Source organism: Pinus tabuliformis, chromosome 1_2 (assembly GCF_031772625.1).
Source record: "Pinus tabuliformis cultivar Carrire ecotype Pingquan chromosome 1_2, CPIR1, whole genome shotgun sequence".
In the NCBI taxonomy this organism is placed as follows: Eukaryota; Viridiplantae; Streptophyta; class Pinopsida; order Pinales; family Pinaceae; genus Pinus; species Pinus tabuliformis.
The window spans coordinates 480,320,847-480,331,715 of record NC_142298.1 but is presented as its reverse complement, the minus strand read 5'-3'; positions in this window follow the sequence as shown (position 1 = coordinate 480,331,715).

Below are 10,869 nucleotides of genomic sequence, written 5' to 3'. Positions count from 1 at the left end.
TTCTCACAAGGGATAAGATACCATGAAGGTTCAGAGGTGGGAAGAGGACATCAATCAAGTATTGTGCAACCACTACCAGTCTCTGATTAGATCTCGGCAACTCAACATGGTACCAACAAAATTCCTAGCCCTCCCCTTCTCTCAGATCCCAATCCTTGTTAAAGAAATTGCCTTGCCCATCAAATCTACAGGCACTCCTCTTCGCTGCGCCAGGGAAACGTAGGGAAATGTATGGTGTACTTCTATTTACGGTGAAGAGTGAAACTTTGAGCTAACCGCTCACACTTAAGATGTGTCTATATAATATGTAAGTGTTGCCTTCACAACACGCATCTCAACACAACCCTGCATAATGTATATACGTATTGTGAAAATTACTTCTCACATCTGCATAATTTATATATACATTGTGAAAATTACTTCTCACAGCCTTGCATAATTTATATATGCATTGTGAAAATTACTTCTCATCTATCCATGTGAAATCAATGCAACATCAAGAAAGAAACCTAAATCCACCTATTCTACAATCTATAACAAAAATACAAAATGACTGAAAAAAATAAAAATAAATTGAGAATCAACCAAATTAAAAACAAGATCGAAGTAACTCGAAAGAGAGGAAAATTAGAAAATATTAATCATCTAAAATTAAAAGCAGAACAAACACAGAAAGGAAATTATACCTTAATTACAGTAATTAAAGATGAAGTAAATCATGGAACAATAATTAAATAACATGAAAATTATACCTGAATTATAGTAATTAAGGAAAATACAAAATATGTGCAAATAAAAGGGAAATCCTAAAATTCTTATGTTTTTGTGCGCAATGTCCAGATGGATGGGGTTTCACACCATCGAAAAATCTGGACTTCAAAGCATTATAATACATTATGCATACCATGACCATTAAAGCTGGAAAATGTGGGAGCGCGGCGGTCGAGCGGTGGTCGAGCGGTGGTGTGCCAGTGACGATATCCAACCAGAGACCGCGTTAGTGGACTGTCAGCCTATAAACTAAGGATAGGTGCGTAGCATATCGATCCTTTGCATATCGTTTTTAGGCAAGGGCTAACCAGCCATATATTGCGTATTAAATGTTGGGCCAGCTATGTATGTCAACCACGTCATGGGGGCGCATACATATCCATAGAACGGGACTCCGACGACCACCTTGTGTTTTCGGTGACGAGCGCGGGACCCACCAACCGCGGCCCCCCGTCTCGAACTTGCTGTTGTCGACCTCCCCTCGCGCCAAAACGCGTTCGAAATCGGTCTATAGCGGCCTCTGCAACCCGGATTGACGCTGCACATTCCTGTTACATTCTATCGATTGAAATCTGATTTTGCAGAGACCTGGAAGGAGCATCGAGAAGGCCAATTTTCATTATCTATCCATTGAAGTAGCTATTAGGTTTATGCAATAGGACGATATTTGTCGTGTATTTCTGGATTAACTTGATATCCATGGTGTATCCATCTGCCCAGATACTGGGTTTCTGTAATAGGCCAATATTCATTATCTACCCATTGAAAGAGCTATTGGGTTTCTTCAATAAGGTGAAATTAACCGTATAGCTATTGGGTTTCTGCAATAAGGTGAAATTAACCGTATTCCAGTCAGGTTTTGGGCTCTTGAGCAAACCCAAAACTTCATTGGTGCGGTGGGAAGATGGCTTGCAAAGTAGATGATGATTGACTATTTGTCTAAGGTGGTTCTAATTGGGTATTCTGGTATTGATAAGTCCAATCTTCTTTCCAGATTTACTGGAATGAATTCATCCTGGAGTCAAAATCTACAATTGGTGTGGAGTTTGCAACACGAAGCATTAATGTTTATGGGAAAATGATCAAAGCCCTGATATGGGACACCTTTGGTAAGGAAAGTTGTGTGTTGGGAGATTGAGTATGTATGCCAAAATTTTGAAAGAATTCCTGGGAGAACTGTGGTATCGTGTATGCTAAAAATGGGTAGATATATCGAACAAGTGCAAGACAAGGAGGTGCCCAGCTTGTGCAAGAAAATGCATTGTGTAGCTGTGAAGCTGGAACATATAACCTTCTGTATTATCCTTGGTATTTCTCTAGGCTGAATGCTCCAGATCAGAGCAGCTGTCTCTACAGTTACATTATCAGAATTTGGTTTGAGGTGGATATCTTTGTTAGGACTACACTGATTAGAATGTATGCCAAGTGTTTGAAAAATTGTCTTAATGAAATTTGACCCCATGAAGTGGCTTGATTGCAAGCAATGCATATAATGGAATTTATGGGGAGGCCTCGAGAGGCTTTAGTTAGACGCAGCACAGAGGAGAATGGAAGATGCAAGCTTATTGATTGATCAAATGCCATACGAGATGCCATCTTATGAACTTCGTTGATTGTAGGGTATATTGGACATGGGTATGATCATGGTTCCTTGGGTTTCCATTACAAAATATAAAGAACTGGAATTCAACTTGATCGAGCATGTATGCAAACTGTGAAAATATTGAAAAGGTATGATTAGAAACCTTAGGCTTTGAAATGGTGTGATTTTGTCCCCACACCCTCGCCTCCAAATCCCATATAGTCACATATTGCAAATAGGATTGCAGGATTTTGTTGGAAATTACATGGTCATCCACTCTTGTGCAAGTTGACGTGATACTAGGTCACGTACACTTCTGCAAAATATTGATGCCGGAGCATCCCTGGATTACTTGCTATCGTGCATATAAAAAAAAAAAAAACAAAAAATCTATTTGATATTCTTTGTTACAGTGTTTGTGGTTGTTTCTTCTCACCTAAACAATCTCTAAGGAATTCAAGTGAACCCACGTAGCTAATTCTTACCTTTCACTTAACTGCTGGAAATCGTTGGTAATAAGAGAGTGAGAGAGAAACATGTTTTGATTTCTTGTTGCATTAAACATGGAGGCCAATGGTTTTAAAGAAATGTGGATGCTTAATTTTACTTTATTTGAACTACAAAAGCGATAGATTTCTTTTTCCAGTGAGAAAATATTTCTAACATTGTTTCCTTTAATGAGTGAGACGACGAATTTTTTATGGATGCTGAGTGGTCGATGGCTATTTTTTCAGCATCTACTCTACGAAAATTAATAAAAAGAGGGAGAAATTGTTTTGCTAGAGGCAGAGGATAGATTGGGAAAATAGGAAAACACCAATGTGCTGGGTGTTGATGGCTATGTGAGAGATTGGGCATTTCTAGGTTGCTGGATAGAGCTACATCAAATTGTTTGAAGCTCTGGTCAAGGGGAAAAGTACTTTATTTTTCACCATTGCTGTGTGAGAGAAATTGGTTTTTTTAAGTTTCAGTCTTCAAATTGGAATATTGTTGTGTATTTACTATCAATGCAAGTGATTATGACTATGGTTGAATTCAGTCTTAATAATGTATTTATAACTAACATTACATTGCTGGTGTGAAAGAAAAAAGAAAAAAATCAGATGTAGCATTACAGTGCTGGTGTGAACAATAATTATTGTTTAGATCTAACATTACAATGCTGATGTGACAAAATTTGTTATTGTGCATATCATTTCCCCAATGAATTAATAATCACTGCTATCTTTTCTTGTGGCTCTGATTTTGGTGAATATGTTGTGTATGTATTTGTAAATTGAAGAAAGAAAGGAAGTGTATGGTGATATCTCCTCTGTGGAAGTTGATGATGTGGAAGGTAACATAAGTGAAACATCTAAGGCACAAGAAAAATATAGTGTATGTGTCATGTACATAACTAGGCATGCAGCAGAAACAGCTTTTACCCATGGTAGATCCAGCCGACGACACAACTTGCAGCTTGACCCCAATAACACTCTTAATCATTTCAGTGTAGACGTTGCTGCTCTTCAGCTTTATAGAGGCTTTTGTAATGGAGAAATTAAAGTTAAGAAGGACTCCTATACTAGAATAGCTAGTGCTGAAAAGGATTCCTCTAGCAAAGTATTTCAAATTGAAACAGAAACCTATGTTGAGAAAAATGTTGTATTTAATTGTGGTAGCAATATAGACAATGTAGTTGAAAGCTTTATGGAGGGTGTGGGAATGATTTCACAAATATAAATGAAGGAAATCATTCTAATCCATAATGTTTATCACCCTATTTATAAGAAAATAATGCATTGGCCAAATTGAATGGTAGTAGCAGCAATAACAGTTATTTTTTCCCAAATATACCTTCCAACTGGTGTTCTGTTACAAGTTGCAGATATTTAGGACTGATAATCTTGATCTGCATAAGTGCAAGTAACTCTCAAGTTGTGCGAGTCTCTGAGCATGAATCTATCTAGGTCCACAACTTTGTCAAATCCTTTCCTTTGCTACAGGTTTTAATGGAAAGCATCTCATTTTTTTATGCATCTTGTGGTCTTGGAGCTGTCTTCCAAGGATGGATTTGTGAAATTAGATGCTATTTGTGGATACAATATGTTGATTACCCACATGAAGGAATTATTTTTATCAAGAAGTGAGGGAGGCCAAACTTATTTCTCTTCTAAAATTTGCTTTCCATCTCTAATCTGAATATGGGGAGCAGGGTTTGAATATCTTTAGGCGCATGCAAGGAAGAGAGATCATAGCTTAACCATTTGACCTTCTTCAACATCCTTGGAATTTTCTCTACCCTTGTATTTATAAAGAATGGAATAAGTAAATCATTTGCAGGGTAAGTCTTGTTAGAAAATATAAATAAGCAGCTTATTATATCTTATTTTCTTAACCTTGATACTTGCTTGTGATTCTTAGTTATCTTCTTTATGTTCTTTAGTTAGATCTATTCATCAAACAATATCAAGAAACTACAACAACAAAAGAGGACACAAATATACGCTCTTAGCCAGGGCAGAACCCCTCCCAGGGGAAAACTCGGAAACTCTTCTCTTCTTAGAATTTGTTTCAAATGAGATACACAAATTGAATCCCTAGACCAAGTCCTTCTCCCATTACCAAGTCAGCGCTTCCTGACTTCAAAATTGTTCTTTTTTCAAAAAATCGTGATTTTTTCCAAAAAATCGCGATTTTTACTAAAAAAATTCATGTGAGGTCGGGGCAGCATGATTTTATAAACTTTTTTTTGGTTTTTCAGTTGCTCATTTGGGCAGTGGCGCGCGTGGAGGGAAGAGGAGCTCTTGGAGAAGAGGGTTTTTACTATTTAGCCAAATCTAAGTGCTTAGAGGAGAAAATCAAGAGGAGACCACCGATTTCTCCATAGAAATGGTATGAGGATTATTTTTTTTTTGTTTTCATTGTTTAAAAACATTGTTTTTGTATGTTTTTCATTATTTTTGGTTGGGAAACTTGGTGAGGAAACTTGAGAGGACACCTGATGTGGATGCCATCTCATTGGATGGGATTGACACCACTGCTACATGGAGGGTTGAGGCCGAGAGGCCTCTCATGGATTCTACTGATGATTGGTTAGTGCAGGATGTAGTGGAGGGGGAGGAGGAGGAGCAGGAGCAGGAGGAGGAGCAGGTGGAGGAGGAGGAGGAGGAGCAGGAGGAGGAACAGAAGGAGGAGGTGACACCGCCTGCCCTGCCCGGGCTACCACTACCACGAGTAGAGGACGTGGTCTACCTCCTATAGTTCCTACTTCTAGTTCTTCAGCTTCTAGAGCACATCAGACTCCACTGCCATTTCCACCAGCATGGGCACCAACATCTACATCTAGAGGGAAAGGGAAAGTTGTGGCATTTTCTCGCAAGAGGGGCAAAGGAAATCAATAGGATTAGACTTTCATTTTATTGTATATGACATTATGACATGATGACATACATTATCATATTTTTTGTTGATATTTTGAGGCTGAGTTGGGACTCATGAGTCAGGACTTACTATTCAGGACATGATTCAATGTTATGTGTGATTTTAGCACTAGAAATGATATTAAACATCTTATATATTAGTTTTTTTATTCATATTTATGTGTCAATGTATTTATTTTATGTTGTAGATGGTTTAGATATTAAAAAAATTGAAAAAAAATGAAAAAAAATGAATAGTTTTGTACCAAACGATTTTCCCCAATTTTTCCGATTCGTTCCCCGTGCCGATTTAATCCCGATCGCGCTTTTCACAACACTAATTAAAACCTCTTAGCTCTGAGATCAAAAATGGTTTTGTAACCATTTTCTAATAACCATTTAAAACCTTCCCCTATAACCTAGCCACCTCTCCGGAATTCCACTTCATCATTATTGGATGTTCTTCCATCTCTCCAAGGATATAAGCTAACAACAGACCAATTCAATAATGTGGTATGGATATACTTCAATATGGGGAAAGCCAACATCATAGAAAATATTCTTCAATCTCTACAATATCCTCCTAATGTGAGTACAATTCTCATCGTTCAATTGGAGATAGGATTCAAGGTCAATCTGCAACATTGAATAGCATTTGTTTGTCATCTCTACTCTGAAATTGACAAGTGGTGAAAATTTATCATCCATCACATCTATATATCACCTCTTCTCTTCCTTTTTGAACCAAAGTCGACATGCAAGCCAACCCTACCACAAATTTCTCCTCTAATATAGAATTATCCAATTCTGCTAAATAAATCAATGTGCATTCTACTATGTCTAAGCTACATAGAAGATTCGTCATTGAGTGTGAAATTTCTCAGGCACTAAAAAATGACAAAATGCTTCAACTTCTACAATATCTCTTGGAAATGGTCCAATCTAGAATATCTAAGATATACCCAATCCCTCATTGAGAACATTTGTTTTGAACCACTCTACTTCCCATGTACTACTTGAGGCTATTGAAGCCCCTCTTCATCCATGAAAACTATCCCTTACCCATGAACAGTACCATATTTGTTTACATATGAAACTTTGTATAGCCATACGAAAATTGGTTCTTAAGAATTCCTTTAAACCTAATTTCTACTTGTACAATACATTCGTCTTAGGCCTCCATACATCCTTTTGGGTCTTCATCTTCTTGTAATCATGCATTGCCTTTGACCAACCACTTGGCTAACTAATAGTCTTTATGTATGATGTGATAGACTAATTGAAAAATGTAACTAGTTTCAGTATTCATAATTGTTGTACTCATTTCAATATGTATCCTATGGAACAAACAAGAAAAGAAGAAATAAAAATATTATTACTAAAGCATGGGTTCCATTCTCATTGTTGATGGTGTTCTACGTAAAATCATGTTATTCGTTCTTTTGCGGTTTGTTAGGTCCTAGGAATTATTGTCATGAGTCAAAAAGTCCACCTCATGTTTATATCATTGTTTTATGAAACAGTCAAGCTAGACCGGGCCAGAGCCTGGCCAGTTCGGCTCAGTGGCTGAATTGGTGCGGCTGGTTGAGTTTTTACTGAGTTGAATGAGCCCGAGCTAACTCGGTCGGCTTGGTGGATGCAGCGGAAAATCAACTGAAATTTATTTTTGGAGGGGGGGAATTAAGGACCCCACAACCCATTCTATTTTGGCTTATGGATATTTTGGGTCTAGTTGCCTCTACAAAACCCTATAAAAGCTACCCAACCCCTCTCGTTTCCTCACAGCTATCTCACTGCATTTGAGTGAGAATTTGTGGGGAGTTTGTGAAGAATTGTGGAATTTGTTTTTGGAGCAGTACTGAGGAGTCTTGGGCAAGCATTAGAGTAGGAGTGAGGAGCTTCTTGGGAAGCCATTGGAGATGCATTGAAGAGTTGATTTGTTGGAGCAACATTGACGAGGTAGTTTGTGCCTAGAGGTATTTTATTTTTCACTTCTAAAATATTTTTTTTCTTATTTATTTTTTTGTGCAAATCTGGAAATTGAAAAGAGTGTTTTTGTAAAGAATGAACATTGAAGCAATGCTATTTTTTTGTTTTCATTTTCAGAATTTTTCCTTCATTTCCAAGTAAAAATATGGCTCCTAGAGTGAAAAATTTTGCTTGGGCGTATGCTGAAATGGTTGATAATCAAATGCATTGCAAATTTTGTCATAGAAAAATTAAGGAGGGTTCTGGGGGCATTCATAGGCTGAAAAAACACTTGGTAGGTATTAGAGGCCAAATTACTCCATGTGAATCACCACAAATTGAGTACATTAGAAAGGAGTTGTTAAATAACTTTGAGAAGTTTTAGGAAGAAAAAACTAGGCAAAAGGAAATAGAGGTTGAAATTGCAAGGAAGAGGAGTATACAAAAAATCATGGCTACCAACCCCCATTTTGATTTTGAGGACTCTTCTTCTATCCCTTGTACTAATGCATCCAACCCCTTCTGTTATGTTCCTCCCTCTTTGGATTCCATGTAAGAAAAAATGGGTAAGGGTAAAATGAAAATGAAGGGTGATATGAATATCAAAAGTTATTTCACTGTCACACCCTCCTCTCCTTCAAATGCACATGGTCCTCAAGCTAGTATAACTTTGCAACCCACTTTAGATGACCACTGGAAGAAATAATTGAGGGAGGATGCTTGTGATTACATATCTAGATGGTGGTATGATGATGATATCCCCTTCAATGCTTCCCGTTCACCATATTATGAGCCTATGTTTGATGCCATATTTGTTGTTGAAAAGGGCTTCAAAGGCCCTACTATGCATGAGTTAAGGAGGCATCGTTTGTAGAAATAAATTTCCTCCATTAATAAGTATTTGAAATATTTCAAAAAATCATGGGAAAAAATAGGATGTACCATCATGTTAGATGGATGGACTGATAAAAGGAACTATACCATCATAAACTTTCTTATCATTTCCCATAGGGAACCATGTTTCTAAAATCAGTTGATGCATCTGATAGGTGAAAGATGGACAATTGTTATTTCAGCTATTGGATGAGGTCGTTGAGGAGGTGATGGTAGCTAATGTTGTTCAATTCATCATAGATAATGCCTCTAACTATGTTCTTGTTGGTAAACTATTAGAGGAAAAACACAAAGCCATCTTTTGGACCCCATGTGTTGCACAATGCATAGACCTCATGCTTGAGGATATTGGAAAATTAGATGGGTCAAGAACACTGTAGATCATGCCAAAAGCATAATAGAATTTATCTACAATCATTCATGGATTTTGAGCTTGATGAGGAGACACACAGGTCACAGAGATATTATTAGGCATTCAATCACTAGATTTGCAACTCATTTTTTGACATTGCAATCTATTCTTTCACAACATAGAAACTTGAAAAAGATGTTTTCCAGTGATGATTGGAATCAAAGCCAATGGTCTAACAAATAGGAAGGAAAAGATTTGAAAAATAAAGTTAATGAAGAAATATTTTGGAAAAAGGCAGCAGAGATTGTGAAGGTTGTTGAGCCAGTGGTTAAGGTGTTGCGGTTGGTGGATGGGGAAAGATTGGCTATGGGCTTCATTTATGAAGTTATGGATCAAGAAAGGGAGAAAATAAAGAGGGCATACAAGGATAGAGTGGATAAGTATGGGCCCATTTGGGCAATCATTAATGAAATATGGAACAATCAACCCCATCACCTTATACATGCAGCGGGGTATTTTTTGAACCCAAGATATCATTATAAAGCTCTAGAGGCAGGAGCTTTGGTTGGGGAGGTTAGAGATGGATTGATTGACTGCCTTGATCGTGTGATCCCATTGGAGTGTGATCAGATGGAGATACACTGACAGGACACAACTTTCAACAAAGCCACAGGTACCTTTGGCAAGAACCTAGCAAAGATTGAAAGGGAAACAAATGAGCTAGGTAAACAAAAAATTCAATTTTAAAATTCTTAATACTTCTTTTGTTAAATTGTTTATAATTTGAAAGTTGGATATAATTTGTTGAGATAGCTCATTACACTACTATGTTTTTTGCAGCACAATGGTGGGAGGCTTTTGGTATCCATTCTACTCAATTGTAGAAGTTTGCAATTCGTATTTTGAGTCAAACTTGTAGTGTTACTGGGTGTGAGCGCAATTGGTCTGTCTTTGAGATGATTCACATGAAGAAGAGAAGTCATTTGGATAAAAAACAGTTAAATGACATGGTTTATGTCCAATACAACCTCCGGCTCAAAGCAAGCAATTGCTAAACAAAAGACCTGATTCAAATCCCATTGTGTTGGAAGATATTGATCCAACATCAGATTTGCTAGTGGAGAGTCATCCAATAGAGTTTGATTTTGATTAGGATCTTGATTTGGATTTACAGATGGAGGAATCATTTGAAAATAATTCTCAGTTGAATGCAGATCCACTTGTACCAGTGTCAGACTCAGTGCCAAGTCCTTCAATTGCAGGCGCTTCCTCTGCTCAGCCACGACGGAAGCGCATATCTCGTCTATCTTAGCGTGCAACTGCTGCACAGCCTGCTAGTGTTGCCACTTCTACAGTTGCAGTTGGAGATGATGATGAGGAGGACCCATGGATTTCCCTGTCTAACCCTGATTCGGAGTTTGAGCCAGATGATGTTGGCTCCTCTAACAGTAGCCAGTAATACTAGTGACTAGTGATGTTTCACAATTTACTTTTGTTGTAGAGGCCATTTCTAGCCTCCTTGGTTAAATTTGTTTTTGTTTTGATCTCTATATCATCATTCATTTATTTATTGGACAGTGCACTAGGTGCCATTTTGATATAATGGATATATTCATGAGCCTACTTTGATCATATGTTGTCTTCTCTCTATATTCTAAATCTTTATGTTTGAAATTTGGAAACATGAATGAAATTCTTTAAAAATATGTTTTTTTTTATAAAAAAATTAATATTTAATGTATTTTTTACAACGACCAAGTCATTGAAATCAAACCAATCGAGTCGATACCGAGTCAAAGACGGAGTCAGAGCTGACCCTTGGTCTTTTCCGAACCGAAGTCGAAGTTTTAAAACATTGGATTATAAGACCTTTCCAGGAAATTTGTAATTGTAAAAAGAAT